We start from the raw sequence: 21,967 nt of genomic DNA on the forward strand, positions 1-21,967 counted from the left end.
AGGATAAGTCTTAGAATTACGTTCTAGGGTTAAGTATTAGGCTTAATTCTTAGGGTAATTTCTTAGGGTTTGGTCTTAGTGTTAAGCCAGCTTTAAGTCTTAGATTTAGGTCTTAGGGTTAAGTTTTAGGGTTAAGTCTCAAGGTTGAGTCTTAGGGTTAGGTCTTAGCATTAAGTCTTAGGCTTACATCTTAAAGTTAAGACTTAGGCTTAATTCTTAGGGTTAAGTATTAGTGTTATTTCTTAGGGTTAAGCCTTATGGTTAAGACTTAGTTTTAAGTCGTAGTGTTAAGACTTAGGGATATGTTGTAGGTTTAAATCTATAGGGTCTTAGTGTTAAGTCTTATGGTTAAGACTTAAGCTTGAGTCTGAGAGTCAAGTCTTAGTGTTAAGTATTAAGGTTGAGTCTTAGTGTTCAGTCTTAGGGTTAAGTCCTTAGGGTTAAGTGTTAAGGTTAAGTCCTCAGACTTAACCCAAAGACTTTATCATAAGACTCAACCTTAGACACTTAACCTTAAGACTCTAACCTTTAGACTTAACCTAAAGAACTAACCCTAAGACTTCTCCTTAAGAACTAACCTAAAGGTTTAATCTTAAGACTTATCTCTAAAGACTGTACCTTGAGAGTTAACATTAAAGACTTAATCATAAGACTCAATATTAAGATACAACCTTAAAAGTTAACTCTAAGACTCAACCTTAAGAATTAACCTTGAGACTTAACTCTTTAAGACTTAACCCTAAGACTCAACCTTAACACTTAAGTTTAAGACTTAACCCTAAACTTATCCCTAAGACGTAACCCTAATATTTAACCCTAAGACCCAACCTTAACACTTAATCTGTAGACTTAACCCTAAGACTTAACCGTAATACTCAACTTTCAGACTTAACTCTAAGATTCAATCTTAAGACTTAAACTTAAAAATTAACTCTAAGACTTAAACTTAAGACTTAACCCTAAGACTTATCTCTAAAGACTGAACCTTTAGACTTAACCTTAAGGTTTAACCTAAAGACTTAATCCTAAAACTTAACCCTAAGACTTATCCCTAAGACTCAAACTTAAAAGCTTATGACTTAGCCTAAAGAAATAACCCTAAAACCTATCCCTAAGTCGTAACCCTAAGATATAACCCTAAGACTCAACCTTAACACTTAACCCTAAGACTTAACCTTGAGACTTAACACTAAGACTTAACCCTGTAGACTTAACCTTAAGACTTAACCTAAAGACCTAACCTTAAGACTTTACCATAATACTCAACCTTAAGACTTAACCTTAAGACTTAACTCTAAGACTTAACCCCAAGACTCAACTTTATGTCTTAACCTTAAGACTTAACCCTAAGACTCAGCCTTAAGACTTTACCTTATACTTAGCCTAAATACTTAACTCTAAGATTTAACCCTAGGCCTTTAACCCTAAGACTGCACCTTTAGACTTAACTGTAAGACTCAACTTTGAGACTTAACCCTAAGACTTAAGCGTAAGACTTAACCCTGATAATTATACTTTAAAGACTTAACCCTTTACACTTTAACTTAATATTTAACCTAAAGACCTAACCCTAAGTCTTAGCCCTAAGACACAACATTAAGACATAACCTTAAAACTTTAACACTTAATACTAAGACTCAACCTAAAGACTTAACCTTAAGACTTAACCCTAAGACTTAAACCTAAGACTCAAAAATTAAGACTTTAACCTTAAGACTTAACCCTAAGACTAAACCCTATAACTTAACCCTAATGCTTAACTCTAACACTGAACCTTTAGAACTTAACCTTAAAACTTAAACTAGACTTAGCCCTAAGACTTAACTCCAAAGACTTAACCCTGTAGACTTAACCTTAAGACTTATCCTAAAGACCTAACCCTGAGAGTTAACCCTAAGGCTCAGCCTTAAGACTTAACCTTATAACTTAGCCTAAAGACTTAACTCTAAGATTTAACCCTAGGCCTTAATCCTAAGACTTAACCCTATAACTTAACCCTAATGCTTAACTCTAACACTGAACCTTTAGAACTTAACATAAAGACTTAACCCTAAGACCTAACCCTAAGACTCAACCTTAAGACTTAACTCTAAGACTTAACCCTAAGACTCAACCTTAAGATTTAATCTTATAACTTAACCCTAAATCTTAACCCTAATAATTATACTCTAAAGACGTAACCCTTAAGACTTAACCTAAAGACCTGCCCTTAAGACTTAACCCTAAGACTCAACATAAAGACTTAACCTTAAGACTTAACTCTAAAACTCAACCTTAAGACATAACTCTAAGAGTTAATGCTAAGTCTTTACTGTAATTCTCAACCTTAAGATTTTAATCTAAAGACTTAACGCTAACACTTACCCCTAAATCTTATCCCTAAGACTTAACCCTAGGAATCAACCTTAAGACTTAACTTTATAACTTTGCTTAAAGACTTAACTCTAAGATTCAACCCTAGGTCTTAACCCTAAGACTTATCCCTATGACTTAACTCTAAAGACTATACCTTTAGACTTAACCTTAAGACTTAACCCTATGACTCATCCTTAAGATACAATATTAAAACTTAACCCTAAGAATACTGAAGACTTAACACTTTAGAGTTAAACTGAAGACTTAACCCTAAGACTTAACCCTTATACTTAACCCTAAGACTTATAACTAAAACTTAATCCTAAGAATTAACTACAAGACTTAACCCTTAGATTTAACACTAAGACTCAACCTTACGACTGAACCTTTAGACTTAACCTTTAAGACTTAACTCTAAGACTTAACCCTAAGACTCAACCTTAAAGACTTCACCTTACCACTTAACCTAAAGACTTAACTCTAAGATTTAACCCTACGCCTTAACCCTAAGACTTGACCCTAAAACTTAACCCTAATAGTTATACTCTAAAGAGTTAATCCTTTAGACTTAAGACTTAACCTAAAGACCTGACCCTAAGACTTAACCCTAAGGCTTACCCCTATGACTCAACCTTTGGAAATAACCTTAAAACTTAACTCTAAGACTTAACACTAAGACTCAACCTTAAGACTTAACCAAAAGTCTTAACCCTAAGACTCAACCTTAAGACTTAACTCTAAGACTTAACCCTAAGACTCAACCTTAAGACTTAAACTTAAGACATAACTCTAAGACTTAACCCAAGTCTTAACCGTAATTCTCAACCTTAAGACTTTAACCTAAAGACTTAACCTGAAGTCTTAACCCTGAGACTTAGCCCTAAGACTCAACCTTAAGACTTAACCTTATAACTTAGTCTAAAGTCTTAACTCTAAGATTTAACCCTAGGCCTTAACACTAAAACATTACCCTAAGACTTAACTCTGAAGACTATACCTTTAGACTTAACCTAAAGATTTAACCATAAGACGTAACCCTAAGAATCACACTCTAATGACTTAACCCTTTAGACTTAAACTTAGACTTAACCTTAAAGGCCTAACCCTAAGACTTAACCCTAAGACTCATCCTTAAGACATAACCTTAAAACTTAACTCGATAAGACTTAACACTAAGACTCAACCTTAAGACTTAACCTAAAGACTTAACCTTGAGGCTTCTCTTACCACTTGTCCTCCTGCAGTTCTGAGTGCCCTGGCTCCTCCTTTGAAAACATTAAGGGCAAAAGGAGATCTAAGCATCCGTTATTGGGTACTGGGGGAAACATAGGCACTTAGGGACATGATTTAGTGGTAGAATATGCAGTGCCATGTGTTGGGTTGGTTAGGCTTTTGGTCCTTGTAGCCAGAGGAGGGCTGTGTGTCACCTCTGTGCTGGGAGGCCACTTGCACGGGGAGACGAAGAGCACAGGCAGGGGATGGAGGGGATGTCAGCGGGATGACACGGACAGTACAAGCCATCTCCCTGTCACACATGCCCTGGACACTGTGCCTGACTGCAGTATCTTGTGATGCAGCGTGCTGTTGGGCTGGGGGTGGGCATTTGCCTCCTCATCCGTGGGCATCTTTGGCGGCGTCTGCCCATGACCGGTCATGGTCACCCAGGGGAGATGCTGCCTCCTGAGGGAGTGGCTCTCCTGGGAGTAGGTACCCAGGGCTCTGGCTCCTTAAATACCTGCGGGGTCACCGTGGGGACCCGCATCACAGTGACCTCTGGGCATGGTGCGCCACCTGCATCACAAAGCCTGGCTGTGGTTGCTGTGGAGCCTGGCGGGGACTGGCTGGGACTGGCTGGAACCAGCTGTGCCTGGCACGGGGCAGCCCCTGCTTACCCCTCACAGAGGCCCCAGCAGGCCCGAGCCCGCACCTCCCACATCCCCCTGGTGCCAGCAGCCTCTGCAGAGCTCAGTCCTGTGTGTGTGCAGCAGCTCTGGGTGCCACCGCCCTGGGCCTTGTCCCCAGGCATGGCTCCCATACAGGGCACCCAGGCCTGGGGACGCTCCGGTGCCTGCCTACAGCAATGCAGGGAAGGCCTGCAGGCCCGTGCTCAGAGGCCACTGGCCATGCTGAGCTGCTCCCGGCAGTCGCCGTGGGCCGCGGGGTGACCAGCCCTCTCCCCAGCCGGCTTTGGGAGGTCCCTCCCAGGCTGCTCTTCTTCAGTGCCTTTCCTCCAGAGGTGGAGCGTGCAAGGGCTCACACCCACAGCCAGGACGAGGGAGCAGGGCTGCCTCCCTGGGGCTGACGGTCTGTGCTCCCTTTCGAGCTGGAACGAAAAGAAAAGCTGCCTTTGTTCCTAGTTACAACACAGAGAAACACCTGTGTCTCATGCACATGCCTGCACCTTTTCTGACAGAAAATGGCTTTGGGGCACAATGGAAACTGCTGGGGAGTTAAAAAACCCATTAAAATAAATGCTGCTCAGCTGATATTGGAGACCTTGGTATTAGACACCCAGACTTGTTCTCCTCCATGCAGTTATCACTCCTGGACCAGGAACTGCTTGCTAGTGGATGAATCTGACAGCAGCAGCTCCCAGACAGAGCTGGGAGCAGCCCCTGGGGACATCCTTAGGCTTTACAGCAGTGTTTGCTGCCCCAGCACAGGTCCCCTGCCCCCTGCAGAGTCCAGGCGGGAGGCTGGAGGGAAGAGTCCCACCAACAGCTTTGGCCTCCAGGCTGGAGAACCCTGTCCCAGGCTCAGGCACCGCTGCCTCTGGGCTCCCCTACCCCATCCTGGGGCAATAAGGCAACTCTCTTCCTTCTACAGAACAACACTCAAAGCTTAAGGGGAGGAGGAAATGCCTATTTCCTCTCTCATGCAGGTTTCCCCCAGGCCTAGAGGTTGCTGCTGTCTTCTGCTCTGCTGGGAGAGGGGTTGGAGCCTTTCTCCACCTCTCCTTGACCACCTCTCTCCTGGGCTGGGCTGGAGGGTGGGGAGTCCAAGCGCCTCCAGTGCTGAGTGCCTGCCAAGGAGCAGACGCTCTCAGCAAAGCAGACGGCATCCACAGGTGCTGTTTCCCAGAGGACCTCTTGAAAGGAGCCTGCAGCAGGACCTGGCAGCTGGGAGACCCAGCACTGCATGCCCGTCATCACAGCTGATTTTGCCGCTTGCATCCTGCTGCCAGTCTCTCCCTCATGTGCATGAGCAGGCAAACCCCTGCCCTGCAGCCAGATGTCTGTCCTGCTCCCCACCTCTGGAGACCTGCCGCCCTGGGTGCCCCGAAGGAGAGGGTCGCTGCTGCCCTCAGCAGTGTCAATCGCTGCCCGTACCTGGGGTTGCTGTCAGTCCTTCCCTGCAGACCAGGCTCCCCACGCCGCCCACTCTGCCTTTCCTTGCTTGAGCTGCTCTTGCCACTTGGGCCTCACTTGCTCCCACTCTGCAGACAGCTGCCAGACCTCCTGGAGGAGATGGCAAGGCAGCAGAAAGCAGGATTAGTCTCCGCTCCTGGAACGGGTGTCCTTCGGGTCTGACCCGTGTTGCCGCCCCTTGCCTCAGCTGGTCGGTTGGCAGGGCTTTGCCCCTAACAGACTGGGGGCTGTGGGGTCATTCTAGGCTCCTGGCAAACACAGCTGTGACCAAAGCCCTCCACTGTGAACAGCCGAGAAAGGACTTGGGCATCTCCCATAGCCCCTGGGCCAGGAGAAAGTGTTTTGTGACAACCCATGGGGCAAGGAACATCTGAAGGAGGTGACAGACAGCTGACAAGGAGCACATGTCCAGGGGTCCTTTCAGGCTGGCTCTCTGCACAAAGAGGCTTTTGCCGAGTCCCCAGCAGCACGGCAGCTACAGCAAGGCACGTACCTGCAGCGCTTTCTGGCAGTCGTCTGAAGATGGGAGTGTAGAGGTGGGTTTGGCTGGAGAAGCCGGCTCCTGCCTGCCTGCCTTGCCTGCCTCCTTCATCCTGGGGGAGCTGCCTGGACACGGGGGGAGCGCACTGCAAAGAGGCACCAGGAGCAGTCGGCATAAGCACGGGGCAGTTTGCTCTCCCACCTTCGCCTGGTACCAAAGCTCCCCAGGCTGGCAGAAGCAGCACGGGAGGTGGGGCCATTTCTGCTGGCAGGGGGAAGCCTTTCCTGAGCCCCCTCAGATGGATGGGTGAGGACTGCACCTCAGCTCTTGCCTAAGGGAACCACAGGGACGTGGGGTGCACACAGCGTCCACCACCTTCCCCAGTGAGGGGCCCACAACAGGGGAAACAAGCACGTAAGAACCATGCGGCACGTGTCAGGGACCTTGCCGCGTCCCTGCAGCTGGAGTGTTCGGAGGGGATGTCTCTCCTCCATGGGTGCAGGATCCCTTTCATCCCTTCCCACCAGGGTCTCACCTCTCAGAAGTCTTCTTGCCCAAGTCTTTCTGTCTTGTGCCTGGCCCCTGACTTGGCAGTGCAGCAAGGGAAAGCTTCATCCGTCTCTGCAGCAGCTTGCCAGGATGCTCCTCTGCACCTGGCAAAGGAAGAAACTGCAGAGCAGCCCCCTGAGGAGTGCCTTTTGATGGAGCTGTGGTCACCCAGCACAGAGCAGGGCCTCAGCTGGGCAGCAGAGACCTGTTCCCATACCTTGTCTGAGCCTGGACTTTGCTGCAGCCTTCTTGGCCCAGGTGGACAAAGCCTTGGCCACTGCTCTGCTGACCACTGTAAAGCGAAACCTGGGCAGGAAACGATGACACAGGCTTGAAGGGTGACCCCTACCCTCTGCAGCTTCCCAGCACTAATCCTCACAACTCTTGTGTGAAGCATGGCACACCTTCTTCTCGTGGCCATGCAGCCATGCATGGGTTTTATTAGCAATCTTCCCCCAACACCAGACGATGTAGCTTAAAGCCCTCCCTGTGTGCATCTGGCTCTCTCTGACGGAATGGCGGGCAGGCTGGGCATGAGAAATGCAATGATGGTGCCTGGCCACTCCAGGGGAACACACGTGTAACCCCAACTCGTCGTAAGTTAACCAGAAACCAGCCCCTTCAGGTCAGGCCCCCTCCCAAACTCAACACGCAATGCCGAGCCCCGGCAAGGCGCACCCCTGATCAGGAGATGGGAATCCGCCCGCTCGGTCAGTCGAGGGCTGCAGAGAAAATGCACTCACCTGGGGAAAGCGTGGGCAGGAGCAGCCTGCATCCCTCGAGTACTGGTCGCTCTACTGGAGACAGCTGCACCGGGCATCCACAGCCTCTGTAAAGTGACACAGAGCTGCTAGAAGGTTTCCAAGGCACTTTGCTCTTGGCTCCCAAAGGAAGCAGACCTGCCTCCTGCTCCAAAAGGAAGCCACTTCTCCAAACCCCTTCTCCAAATCTTCCTCCGTGAACATGAGCCCTTGCTTTGCTCTGGAGAAGCTGCACAGCAAACACTGAGACTGCACAGTAACACTGCTAGCCTTTCTGTAGGACAAGAACTCAGAAGCTCAGAATAAAACTTCTTTTCCAATGGAGAAGTCAGTGTGGGTGAGCACGTGGAAAGGTGTCGGACTGGCCTGCCATGTGCAGGCTGGCCAATGGCCATCGGGTTGCTCACCCTTCAAAAGGCTTCCCAAAGTCACTGCATCACCCTCAAAGCCTGATCAACTCGCAGTGTTGAGCAGAGCAGTCCAGCTGGCCTTGCTCTCCAGCCCTGTGACGCAGTTGCGATAGAACTGCATGCACAAGACATCGTCGGTGAAGGACAGAATGCCAATGTCCTTGAAGGCGAAGGCAAGGCGCTGCCTGTTCCTCAGTTGGAAAGAGTGCAAGAGTATGGTCTCTTGCACACAGCTCTGCACCACATGCCATGGGAAGGAAGTGGCTCGCCATAGCCACCTGTAGTTCAGTGGCTCGATCTTGACATTGTCTGCAAGGAGGAGGAACATCGTCACTGGCAGAGCGGGCTGAATTTCCATGTAAAATTAGAAACGGAATGCCAGAGAAAAGGTCGTTCATGGAAACGGCTCTTGGGGAGTGGTTATTTTGGGAGGAGCTCAAGCTGTCCGCCTAACTTTGGAGGGAATTCTCTCCAGAGAAATTCTGAAATCCCAGTTTCTCTGTGCCCTTTCTGAAGTGCAGAGAGCATGCACCCAGTCCCAAACAGGGCGCGGGAAAGTGGATGGTGTCCATTGCCTTCTCACCAGGGATAACCTCTGTGGGGAACGCAAGCTCCCGCAGAGTTAACTCACCAATGTCTAGCTGGGAGACGGGTCTTCAACCCACGTACACCTCTTCCTCACCTTGGAATTGCTCTTGGAACGTAGCAAAGGTCTGAGTCCTGTGACCAGGACCCCCTGCCCAGGAAAATGACACAAAGGCTGACCACAGGGAAGAGCAAAACTCTATCACGTGCCAAATGCTTTCTCAGACTAGATCTGGGCATGCTTTCGCTCCTTGTTGACCAAGAAGCAAGAGCAGGAGAGCTGCTGAGGGACTTCCCTGAGAGAGGCCTGCTGTGAATCCCCCGCGGGAGGAGCAGCAGTGCTTCACCTTTCTTGGCCTTGGCCATCGGGCTGGGTGTGGGTGAGCTTTTCAGCGGCTGCAGGTCTCGGTCGCAGAGTGCAGCGAGGGTGAGGGCAGGCAGAGATCAGGCAGGAGAGGCTGTGCTCACTGAGGACATCCCTAGGGAAACAGGAACTCCCCAGGGACACACTAGGGACACCAGGACACAGGCAGGGACAATATTATGATGTTAGGGACTTCCGGGGGGACACCAGGACTCCCAAAGGGATGTCACTGGGACATTAAAGGCACCCACTGGGACACACTGGGACACAAGAACACACGGGGAGACACCACGGCGATATATAGAATGGCCTGGTAATATCTGGACCCCTCCAGGGACACCAGTGTGACGTCAGGAATTTCCCAGGGATGCCCCCTGGGACATCAGGGGCCACCCCCTCACCTTCCCCGGGGACACCAGGACCCCTACCAGGGACAGCACTGGGACATTAAGGACCCCCCTTTAACACAAGCCCTACCCCAGGGACAATGTAGGGGCATTAAGGACTCCTCGCGGGACACCAGGACCCCTGCAGGACCAGAAGCGCACAAGGGACATACTGGGGACACAAGGACATTCCTGGGGACATCACTGGGACATCAGGGACCCCAGGACCGCCCCAGTGACACCACTAGGACATTAAGGACCCCCACAGGTATACCTTGCGACACAAGGACATACTGGGAGACACCACTGGGACATCATTAGAATAGCTTTTAGGACATCAGGACCCCTCCAGGGACACCACTGTAAAATTATGAATTTCCCAGGAACCCCATCCTGGGACATAACGGACTACCCACTTGCCTCCATGGGGACACCAGGGACAGGTGTCCCAGGGACATGCCCAGGGACACCCCAGAATGTCCCAGGGACACACTGGGACACCAGGACTACCCCCCCACCCCCACCCACCAACTCCCCAGGGACACCATTAGGACATCAGGGACTCCCCTGAGGACACCACTAGAACGTTAAGGACCCCCAGAAGGACACATTAGGTCACATGCACCCACTGACAGACACCACTGGGACATCTAGAATGGCCTGGGGACATCAGGACCCCTCCAGGGACACCACTGTGATATTAATGACCCCCACCAGGGACACATTGTGATACACAAGGACCCATTGAGAGACACAACTGGGACATCTAGAATCGCCTGGGGATGCCAGGACCACCTCAGTGACAACACTGGAACATTTAGGGCCCCCCTGGAAACACACGACCTGCATCCAGGGAAACTGTAGGAGCATTAGGAACTCCCCCTGGGACACCAGGACCCCCCCAAGACACACTGGGACACCCAAATGCCTATAGGGACACCTGAGAACACTAGGACATCCCTGGAGACATCTGTGGGACACCAGGGACAATCCCGGGGAAATTAGAACCTTCCCAGGGACATCCTAGTGACATTAGGGACATCTTGGAAGCAGAAGGACCCCCCACAGAGCACTCCTGGGACATCAGGACCCCCCAAGGGGACCCTCCAGCAGGTCACTCTCATGCAGTTGTCACGCAGAAGCTCCCCCTCGATGGAAGTCCTTAGCAGCAGGGCAACCCTCAGATCTGCACTGTCAATGAAACGGAGCCCAAAAACCAGACCCCTCCTGTTGCAGAATGGATGAAAGAGAACGGCCACGGTACTATGGAAGGACTGTGTGATACGACTTTTTGACATAAGTCTGGCTCAGGTCTGAGTGAACCAAACTAGGCCGCAGAGAGAAAAAAAAACACTAAGAAGCCCAGCTGCAGTGGAAAGTTACCAGGATTACGAAAGAGAGAAGAGAGATAAGATTGTGCTGACCTTGTACAAAAACAGAAAAACAACTTTAAGGGAGTAAGCATGAAGAACAAGGTGTAACCCGAACCCGCTGTAGCTATCCGCTGTAACCGCAAATAGGAGGACGTATAAAAATGTAATCCTTTAGAGCTTAGCCAATTAGCAGATGAATTGTAGGCATAAATTAACTGGAACTGTATATAAGACATAATCGCGCCGTAATAAATTGAAGCTTGCTTTATCACTCACACTGAGTCGGCCGCTTGCTTCCCCTCGCTCGTCGCAAGTGGCGCCCGAACAAAGGATCCCCAATCCTTGTTCTTCACCGGACAGCGAGGACGGAGAAGCACTGGTAGCAGCGACCAGGGAGCAAAGATCGACTGATGCAGGCATCGTAACTCGATCCGTGCTTGAACCGACGACTAATCAAGGAAAGGTTCGCCGTCCGTGAGTGTCTACCCAGGGAAAAGGCTGCATCTTAATCAAGGAAAAGGACTATTTTAAGCACGCTATGGAAAAAGAGGTAGCACTTTTATGATGCTTTTTAGAAAAGCGGGGAGTAGGCCCTTTAAAAGATCTGGCCAGGTTAATTACTATGGGTAAAGCGAAAGGATATTTTACAGATCCTGAGCATATCTTTGAAGTAGATGAATGGCGTAATTATGGAGATTGTCTATGGGACTTGGTAATTGATGATGATAAAGTTGCTAAGAAATTAATGAAATCTTGGAGGGAAGTTATTAACTGCTTAAAGAGATATAAAGTTGAAAAACAAATGGCAGCAGCTGCTTCCAGCCGACTCGAGCGGTCTGACCCAGCTGCTGGGCGTTTTACGGCAGGAGGTGACTATTTCACCCCCCCTGCCTCAGGAATCCCTGTTCCTGTTGTCCGGCAAACCTCGAATCATTCTTCTTCTCCTCCGGAGGAGAAATCTTATTCCCCGGCACCCCCTCAAGAGGAGGTGCAGGGAGAATCGCAAGAGAGTGATTCGGAGGAGGAGGCAAATGATAAAAACGTAAAAATGAATAAGGAAAAGTTACAAATTGACTTAATCACTAAAACTTCTAAGCCATCTTGCCCTCGTTCTCAGCAACGACTGATTCGAGTCGGTTGGGATAAAATAATCCGAGAGGCAATGGAACAACAGGAATTTGATGTTGTAGCTCAAATTGATCCTCAAGCCTATCCGGTCCTTTATACTGTTGATAATGCAGGCACAATGACGGGAGAACATCATACTTTAGACTGGAAAATATTAAGCCAGTTACGAAGTACTGTTAATGATTCCGGTTTGCATGGTGAACCTGCCAGACAGATGTTAAATTATATCTGGGGTAGCGGGTTGCTTTGTCCTGAAGACATTAAAAATATAATGAGACTTATTTTAAAACAATCGCAACAACTGTTATGGCAAGCTCATTGGCAAAGGCTTTGTGACTTGTCTGTGCATACGCTGCGCGCGCCAAATGATCGTTTAGCAGGTTTAACTGTAGAACAATTGATGGGAACTGGACCTTTTGCTTCTATAGAAATGCAAATGCAAACCGGCCCAGATGTTTTATTAGAATCTATGAGGCTAGCAAGAGAAGCTTTACAAAAGGTTAAAACTACACCAGTTACACCCTCTTATATGTCAGTTAAGCAAGGAAGGGACGAGTCCTTTGCATCTTTTGTAGATAAAGTTACGGATGCTATTAATCGAGCTGATGTATCTGATTTTATGAAGGGACCTTTGTTAAGACAATGTGTGTTAGAAAATTGTAACTCTTACACAAAAGGCATTTTAGTTACTCTTCCTCTAGATGCTTCTATTGAAACCATGTTAGAAAGAATGAGCAGGGTTCCTGTAGGGCCTCAAGCTTTGTTAGTTGAAACGCTTAAAGAAGTAGGGGACAATTTAGTCAAAGCTCAACAACAAGCATTTGCAGCGCTCGCTCCACTGAAACCTCCAGATGAGCGCCAAAATAAATCATGCTGGCAAACGGACTGTGTATGTTACCGTTGTGGACGTTCAGGTCATATGCGCCGACACTGTCGAGAGCGTCGAGTATGGTGCCGGAATTGTCAAATGAATAATCATAATACTGCAGCTTGTCAGCGTTCGGGAAACAGGAAGCGGAGCGCCAAGAGTCGCGGCGCGCTGACCCCAATAGCGGCTCCAGCAACTTACATGCCGACAACTGTCTCCAATCAGCTTCCCCACCCAACACCGACATCTCCCACCCTCGACCAGCCACCGACTTACAACCTGCAACCCGAGGGAGCCTCGGACTGGATTTGGCAACGGCAATAGACATTACCTTACTTGATACTCGTCCACAAAAAGTTGCTACAGGAGTCCAAGGACCTGTCATGATAAACGACCAGCCTCATGGAGCTTTGTTACTGGGTCGCTCTTCGAGTGGCCTCAAAGGACTCTTTATTTTACCAGGACTTATCGACAGTGACTATAAAGGAGAAATTTTCATAATTGTACAAACAAATTTTCCACCTATCTATATTCCTAAAGGTAGTCGCATAGCTCAATTGATACCGCTTCAACAGCTGACTCACCACATGTCTACGATGTTTGACCATGATCGTGGAACCAGTGCTCTTGGTTCCACAGGAGGCTTGGCACTGCTAACCATGCCTATGAACCAACGGCCACTCGCCCACATTATTCTTGTACATGGAACTGACAAAAGACGTATGACTGCACTTTTGGACACTGGTGCGGATATTACCATCGTCGCATGTGCTCAGTGGCCTTCTTGCTGGCCATTGCAACATGTTCCTGGAGGAGTTGAAGGAGTAGGAGGGATGGCTCCTGTCCAACGCAGTCAGCAAAGAATACAAGTCATCTTAGACGGGAAAACAGCGCTTCTGCATGTCACCGTCATGCCTTTACCAAATGGAGTAAACGCCCTCATCGGAAGAGATGTATTGAATCAAATGGGAGTAATCCTTACTACAAGTTCGCCTTTTTAGGAATGGTCACTGTCAATTGGACTTTCCCGATTCCTTTACAATGGCTGACAGAAGAGCCTGTTTGGATCGGACAGTGGCCGTTGAAAAAGGAAAGTCTGCGACAGGCACATTTACTAGTTCAAGATCAATTAACACAAGGTCATCTTAAGCCGTCGACCAGTCCTTGGAATACGCCTATATTTGTCATTCAGAAAAAATCAGGAAAATATCGACTTTTACATGACTTAAGAGCAGTGAATCGACAGATGCAAGCGATGGGAGCCTTACAACCAGGCCTTCCCAATCCTGCCATGTTGCCCAGCGAATGGCATTTGTTAATAATCGCCCTGAAAGACTGCTTTTTTACAATTCATTTACACCCCAATGACACTCAACGATTTGCATTTACATTACCATCAGTGAACAGAGAAGGTCCTGACCAGCGATTTGAATGGACTGTGTTACCACAAGGCATGAAAAATAGCCCTACCTTGTGTCAGTTATTTGTTGATGCCGCTCTCCAACCTATTCGAAAAGCATGGCCCCATGTTATTATTTACCATTATATGGATGATATTTTATTTGCGCAGGAACAGCCCTTTACTGCGCAACAGGAACTCTTTTTACGACAACAGTTAGAACAACAGAAGTTAGTCATAGCAGCTGAGAAAGTTCAGCGTTCACCCACATGGAAATACCTTGGCTGGAATATTACTCATTCACAAGTAAGTCCACAGAAATTAACTATTCGTCAAAATTTACATACTCTCAATGATGCTCAGAAGTTATTAGGTGATCTCCAATGGTTACGTCCTGTAGCAGGCATCACCAATGACGAATTAGACGTGTTACGCCCATTGTTAAGGGGTACAGACCCATCACGCCCTATTAATGTTTCTGAAGAGCAACACGTTATGATCCAACAGCTCAGTAACCGGATTGTAGAACGAGCAGTAGATCGCATTGACCCTACCTTTCCTGTAGACCTCACTGTCTTAAATGGTCCTTCACATTTTATCGGTGCACTTACACAGTGCAAAAAGAAAAAGGGGGAGACTGTAAGAGTATTAGAATGGATATTTACCAAAATGCAACCAAAAACCACCATCCAAGAAAAAACACAAAATCTGGCGGAAATCATTCAAAAGGGAAGAATGCAAATTTTACAAATCACCGGAATGGAGCCAAATGCTGTGTATCTACCAATACGCAGAGAAGACTTAGAGTGGTGGTTGCAGAATTCATCGGTTTTACAGTTAAGCTTATTAAGTGAAGCTCTAGAGATTAAAGTCGAGCCTTTGAAAACACCAATATTAAAATGGATTAGTAATTATGATTGGTTAAAGTGTCCAAAACGGAGTGAGAAACCTTTAACAGATGCTATTACAGTTTATACAGATGCAGGAAAACGCTCAAGAAAAGCGGCAGCAACATGGTACGAAAACAATCAATGGCACCATCAAATTCTCCCTGCAAAAACAGGAGATTCGTTACAAACCTTAGAGCTAGCTGCTGTTGTATGGGTCTGTACCCAATGGATGCATACAAGATTAAACATTGTAACAGACTCAATGTACGTTGCTGGAATTGTAAGCCGAATTGAAGATGCTCGTCTTAAAGAACTACAAAATCAACGACTGTTTGAACTTCTTAGGCAGCTGTTGTCAGCAATACAACAGCGCACGCAACCCTACTGCATTATACACATTAGAAGTCACAAATGGTCTGAAGGTTTGGGGGAAGGGAATGCGCGCGCTGACCAGCTCGTGTCTGTAGCGGCTCCTATAAATGAGTTTGTTAAGGCACGAGAATCACACAACACATTTCACCAGAACGCGCGGGGTCTGCATCGACAGTTTAACATTACAATGGAGGAAGCTAGGGGAATTGTACGAGCTTGTCCTACGTGCAGTCATCATGGACCGGGCTTAGGTATCGGTGTGAACCCCAGAGGACTTGAAGCCAGAGAGTTGTGGCAAATGGATGTCACTCATGTTCCCGAATTTGGTAGATTAAAATATGTTCACGTTACTGTTGATACATATAGTAAGTTTGTATGGGCCACAGCACAAACAGGAGAACGTGCACTTCATGTAACTCGGCATCTAACAAGTTGTTTTGCCGTTATGGGGGTGCCTCAATCAATAAAAACTGATAATGGCCCTGCTTATGTCAGTGAAAAAATGAGACGTTTTTGTCAAGCGTGGGGAGTGCGACATAGTACAGGCATTCCTCATTCTCCCACAGGGCAAGCAATCATTGAAAGAACGCATCAGACATTAAAACAATATTTAAAAAAGTTTGAAAAAATTACAGATGTACAAGAAAGACTTGCTAAAGTTCTTTTTGTGTTAAATCATCTATGTATCTTTACAGATCAACAGGAACCACCTGCATGGTTACATGGGTATTCTAAGCTATGTAAAGATGATGTTCCAATGTTTGTTATGTATAGGGATCCTTCAACTGGTTTGTGGAAAGGACCAGCAGAAGTGAAATATGCTGGAAGAGGTTATATGTGTGTACTTACTTCCACAGGACCACAGTGGATCCCAGCAAAGTGGACCAAAGCAGCGGTGACCAACACCAGTGTTCCAACAACCAGTGACAGTTGTGATTAATCTTTTAGTGTAAATTTATCTATATTCTAATCATGATGTTAACAGTTGTTGTGTTAATTAATCTTATTGTTATAGGTGTAGCTTTAGTATCTAAATCACTGTTTGATGTGCGGGAAAATGTATGGGTAACCTTAAGCAGAGCTGTCAACACAACCACATTTTGTGCAAGCGTGTCAACTCCTAGTGTACCCTTTTTAACTTGTTTAGTAGGTGTGCCATTAAATGACTCAGATTGGATCACCCTTAACCAGTCTCTTAGCCAGACAAAGATTACCCAATTAGTTCGAGGTTCAAATATGAGTGAGTTTTTTGATAAATTTGATAATTGGGATGACAAACTTTCTATTGGTCCTAATCCTCAAGAAATTGAACTAGTTGACTCATTGAATGCCTCTTATTGTGTATATCTAAATTCTTCTAAGTATCCTTGTGCTGGTGAAAGTTCTGCCACACCTTGTAATGCAACTGCTAGCACTCTTGTATACCCAATTGGAAATCAGTCTATTTGGAGTGGTTGGTGTAACCATACCAGTCGAAACCTGTCAAATCCTGTCCCTGGAGTATTATATCCTAGAAAGTTACCCCCTGGTCTATTTTTTATTTGTGGTAATAGAGCATGGAATGGAATACCCTCAGTGCCTGTAGGGGGTCCATGTACCATTGGTCGCTTAAGTTTAGCTTTACCACATCATCATCCTAACAAGTCAAATCCAACAAGATGGAAAAGAGATGTTATACAAACTCTTCAAAACACCTGTGACGATAGTGTACAACTTTGGAATAAATGGGAAGTATTTTTTACTTCGTTTTTTATTCCAGGTGCTGCTGCTGCTCGAGCCCATAAAAACTTAGAAACACTGTCTTGTTGGATAGTTAAACAAGCCAACCTCACCAGCTGGGTACTATCAGACCTAGCTGATAGCCTAACCACTGTTCAACATGCTGTTTTACAAAATCGCATGGCCATTGACTTTCTATTATTAGCACATGGACATGGCTGTGAAGATTTTGAAGGCATGTGTTGTATGGACCTTGAAGACAATTCCAGCTCCATACACAAAGAAATTAAACAGTTGATGGAACATTCTCAAAAGATTCAACAAGATGTTGGATTCTTTGGCCTAGAAAGTTTAGCAAATTGGTTTGGAATAGGAGGCTGGTTAAAGGGACTTTTACAAAGTGTATTACTTATAGTGATAATTGTTGTCATCGGATTTATATGTTTAAGTTGTGCTCTCTCCTGTATTCGAAAATTGTTTGAACGTGTAACTGGACCAGTTTTCCTTGTCCAAAAAGAAAAAGGGGGAATTGTTGCAGAATGGATGAAAGAGAACGGCCACGGTACTATGGAAGGACTGTGTGATACGACTTTTTGACATAAGTCTGGCTCAGGTCTGAGTGAACCAAACTAGGCTGCAGAGAGAAAAAAAAACACTAAGAAGCCCAGCTGCAGTGGAAAGTTACCAGGATTACGAAAGAGAGAAGAGAGATAAGATTGTGCTGACCTTGTACAAAAACAGAAAAACAACTTTAAGGGAGTAAGCATGAAGAACAAGGTGTAACCCGAACCCGCTGTAGCTATCCGCTGTAACCGCAAATAGGAGGACGTATAAAAATGTAATCCTTTAGAGCTTAGCCAATTAGCAGATGAATTGTAGGCATAAATTAACTGGAACTGTATATAAGACATAATCGCGCCGTAATAAATTGAAGCTTGCTCTATCACTCACACTGAGTCGGCCGCTTGCTTCCCCTCGCTCGTCGCACCCTCCCCATCCCAAAATGGGAGGACCGCCTCCCCACATGACACTTGTTAGTTTAACATTATGCTAGGGGCCAACCAATGTCCTCCTTTATCTTCTAGTGCCGTGACGACTGTGGGGGGTACATGGACGGTCACCTTCTGCCCCATGGTGAATTTAGGGGCCTCCTGCATCAGTAGCACAGGTGCTTCTCCTGCTTTAAGGCATCCAGGCCATCCTGAGCTCACCTCATCCAGCTCTTTGCAGGAGCAAGCTACAGCCCGCCCCTGAGGCCCTAAACAATGTGCCAGAACTCCAAAGGCAATGCCTTTTCCCTCACGCTTAAAAAGTGCACAGGTCTTTGTCACATCAGGTAATCCCCACACGGGGGCCTCCACCAGAGCTCACTTTTTTCAGATACTTGAAAGTGGCTTTACCCTCCTCTGTCCCGCCAATAGACCCATGGCAGGAGGTTTTCAGTAGCTCGTACTGAGCTTTCACAAATAAAACACAATTGCCTCCCCAAAGCCAACGCCATCCGACCACCCCGAGAAATCCTCGTCGTTCCTTGAGAGTTTGAGGCTCCACAAGGCAGCAAATAGTCTCCTTCTGTTGAGATCCCAACTGTCTCTGGCCTTCCAGCACTTCAAACCCCAAATGTGGATGTGACTCCTCGATAATTCCATATCCACTAATTCCCAAGATATTTAGAAGGCTTATCATCAGGGAAAGACACAGCTCCCAAGTCCCTGCTGCGACCAGAACTCTTCCCTGATCATTTTCTGTTCTCCAAATGTCGAACTGCTTTGCCAACTGATTCCCAAAGATTGTCGGGATATTTTGAAAGCCTTGTAGTATAACCGCCTAAGTGTATTGCATTTTCCTTCCCGTTTCTGGTTTTGCGCATTCAAAAGCAAAAGGCTTCTGACTGTCAGTGCCCAGGGGAACACAGAAAAAGGCATCCTTCACATCAAAACCTGTACACCATCCCTGTTCCCCTGTAAGGGTGGTTTCATATCTGTATGGATGTGCTACTACAGGATAAATATCTTGAGGTATGTGATTTATTGCTCTTAAATCCTGCACCAAACGGCAATCTTGACCCTTGACCTTTTTCACTGGCAAAACAGGGGTGTTGGATTTTGACGCACAGCCCACCAACAGGTTGTGCTTCAAGAATTTCTGAATTATCGCTACCTACCTATTCCTAGCTTCTCATTCTCAGCGGGGATGATCCAGGCTTTAAGTCAATCCTTACAGGTTTTGACCTGTGGGATTTTCCAGGAACCTCTCCGGCACGTACAATAGGAATCACAGCATCTCTGACCTCCGGGCGTATCTTTCTCTTTTCAAGGCAGCATAGCCTGTAATAACAAAGCTGCTGCCTCGACACAGTTTCTGGAATTAAGATTTCTATTTCCTCGTTTTAAAATCAGATTTCTGCTTCCAATTTTTTGGAGTAGATCTCTCCCCAAACAATGCTTTTGGAGAATTTGGCTAATATAAAAACTGATGAGTAACCCACTGTTTTCCCAGATTCATGGCTAAGGGTTTCAAAAATGGCCAAGTTTCATGGGTCCCTGCCATACCAGCAATGCTTATATTCTTATTGCTTAGTTCCCCTCTAAAGTCTTCTGAACAGAGGAAGTAGCCCCAGGATCTACCCAAAGCTCAACTTCTTCACTTCCCAGCTCTGCTTTAACCAGAGGCTCCTCTGGGGAGAGACTCCTCCGCTCCCCCTCATTCCTCGCTTACTGGGAGCAAAGGGGCAGAGGGGCTCCAATCCTTAAGCAGATGGTCTTCTTCTGAATGCCTATCCCTTTTGCACTGTGCACACTGATTATCACCCAACCAAGGGCTGGGCCGCAGTCCCCCTCTCGGGGCTCTGCCCCATCCTCAGGCCCTTGCCCTCACCCTACTATTTTGCTCTGATACCGCCAACAAGCAACAATTTACTCTTCCCTTTTGACTCTCTATGATGATATGCAATCCAAGCAACATCCAACAGCTTTCCCCTATCTTGAGCAATCACTTCCTTTTAACTTTTGTAATTTTCTTCTAATACCATCCCAGGATTGGCCCACCAATAGAGGGGCCAATTGATCTCATCCCTCTTAAGATTCAGGGTCAATACTTGTAGAGTTGCAGGCTACCTCCTTTATTCTGTTCTGCAGATCTGTGGGGGGCTCTTGGCTACCGTGCCTAGCCTCGTACCATTCAGACAGGGTTATTGCCTTAGCCACAGCATTTTGAATGCCAAATATAATCCCTTTCTGATACCGAGTCCAAAGCTGCCTGGGTCTGTTAATTTGCAGGTCCCAGTTCAGACCAACAGGGGAAATGATGCTCCACAGTTCCTGTTTTAACCTCAGCTTCCACATGTATTCTAGCTGCTTGACAAATCATCTCCTTCTCACTACTATCAAACAAAACCTGCAGTATTGCCTCTATATCCTTACACTCTGGATCCTGTGTTTTAACCATCATTATTTCAAAAACACCAGCCACCTTCTCAGGGTCGTCCCAGTAATTTCCTGCGGTTGCTTTGCAATTCTTCAACTCTGTTATTGAAAATCGGACCATCACCGTAATGAGTCCTTCATTTCCCACAGTCTCGCGCAGGGGAGCCTGTACCACTTCCCCTGGTTTGGCCCACTCCCACCCTGCGGCTGGGCTAAAACCTTCTGCCCCACTAAATTGCTCTCCCTCTTCACAGCCACTTTCCCTGTGTGAAATGTGTTCATTTGATTCATGTCAATATAGAACAATGCTAGGACCATATGATGAAATGTAACCTTCTGTCTTACATACCCTTGTATAACCACACGCTTAAGAAAAACAGAGTGATCAATGGATATAGTTCCTGTATCTTGCAAAGAACATCTGGCTACATACCTAATTTCTGTATCTTAAAAAGGACATCTGGTTACACACCCTGATACGCAGGCTGAGGTGCTAACAGCATAGTGTTAAGTAAGAGAAGTTTACAGGGCGCATGCGTAAAATCTAGGGTCATCCTAAGGGTGAGCCGAGGAAGACTGCTGACTTCATCCACCGACCACCAGACAGGGCTTAAGAAGACCCTCGGAGATAGAAAGAGCATGTGCCACGAAGTACAGGCCTATTCCAAGGATCCATTTACATAAACCGACCCTTTCTTAGAAATAGCTATGAATATGTATTGGTTTAGGAAATATAAACCAAAAATAAACTTTGTACAGCACGCGTCTTGGTGGAGCGGAGACTCCCAGTGCACCCAGTCCTGTTTGCTTGCCTCTATTTGCTTAATAAATTGCAAACTTTGATTGTAATCCTATTTTGGGACTAAGTTATTTATCACAACGACGTAAACACAGTTCCCATCTAAGTGATTAAAAGCTGATAGAAACCGTTTATCAAGAAACCAGTTCTACAGTACCTTGTTCTTTTCACTCCTGGTTGTTGCTGCAGGTCTAGAAAACAGAAATATATTTCAGTACTGAAATGCTTACATTGATTATGAATAACACTACAGTTGTTTGTTTGAAAACTTCATTGCAGAAATGAACTAAACTAAAATGTAGTATAACAACTTTGTTAGATGTAGTTGAAGACTGAAACAGTTATTGTCTACCATTATGTCTATTGGAAGGCTATTTTTTCCACAAGATATTAAGCAAATAGTTGAAATAACTATTCTCTCAGCTTCACACAAAGTGACAGAAATCTTACAGCTACAGACATGTAGCTATACGGTTACGTGCATTCCCTGTTTAATACCAGGGGTTTAGCTCTCTTCAATACTGAGAATCCCTCTCCTACAGGTCAAAGAACTGTAATTTTGGATTCTCTGGTGTCCTGCATCTGGCTGGGATGCAGTTTATTTTCTTCACAGCAGCCCACACAGCGCTGTGTGTTAGATTTCTGCCCAAAACAGTGTTGATAACACACCAGATTTTTAGCTAAGGCTGAACAGCGTCAACAACTTCTCTTTCTCACTTTGCCACAACCCACACA

General features: G+C 46.4%; 1 long non-coding RNA gene across 4 annotated transcripts; it reads right to left on the reverse strand.

The window, feature by feature from the left end:
* Positions 1 to 254: 254 nt before the first annotated feature.
* On the reverse strand, positions 255 to 4,357 carry LOC308057283. Of its 4 annotated transcripts, none has more exons than XR_013925191.1 (4): positions 3,248 to 4,356; positions 2,795 to 3,117; positions 1,835 to 2,114; positions 255 to 1,236 (listed from the first exon to the last, which is right to left on the reverse strand). It is a non-coding gene; the product is annotated as an uncharacterized lncRNA (long non-coding RNA). The 4 variants fall into 4 exon arrangements; XR_013925192.1 differs by having other exon boundaries at positions 1,821 to 2,114; XR_013925193.1 differs by lacking the exon at positions 255 to 1,236 and adding an exon at positions 1,341 to 1,383 and having other exon boundaries at positions 1,932 to 2,114.
* Positions 4,358 to 21,967: the final 17,610 nt, after the last annotated feature.

Source organism: Falco punctatus (genome assembly GCF_963210335.1).
Source record: "Falco punctatus genome assembly, contig: scaffold_162, whole genome shotgun sequence".
Taxonomy (NCBI): domain Eukaryota; kingdom Metazoa; phylum Chordata; class Aves; order Falconiformes; family Falconidae; genus Falco; species Falco punctatus.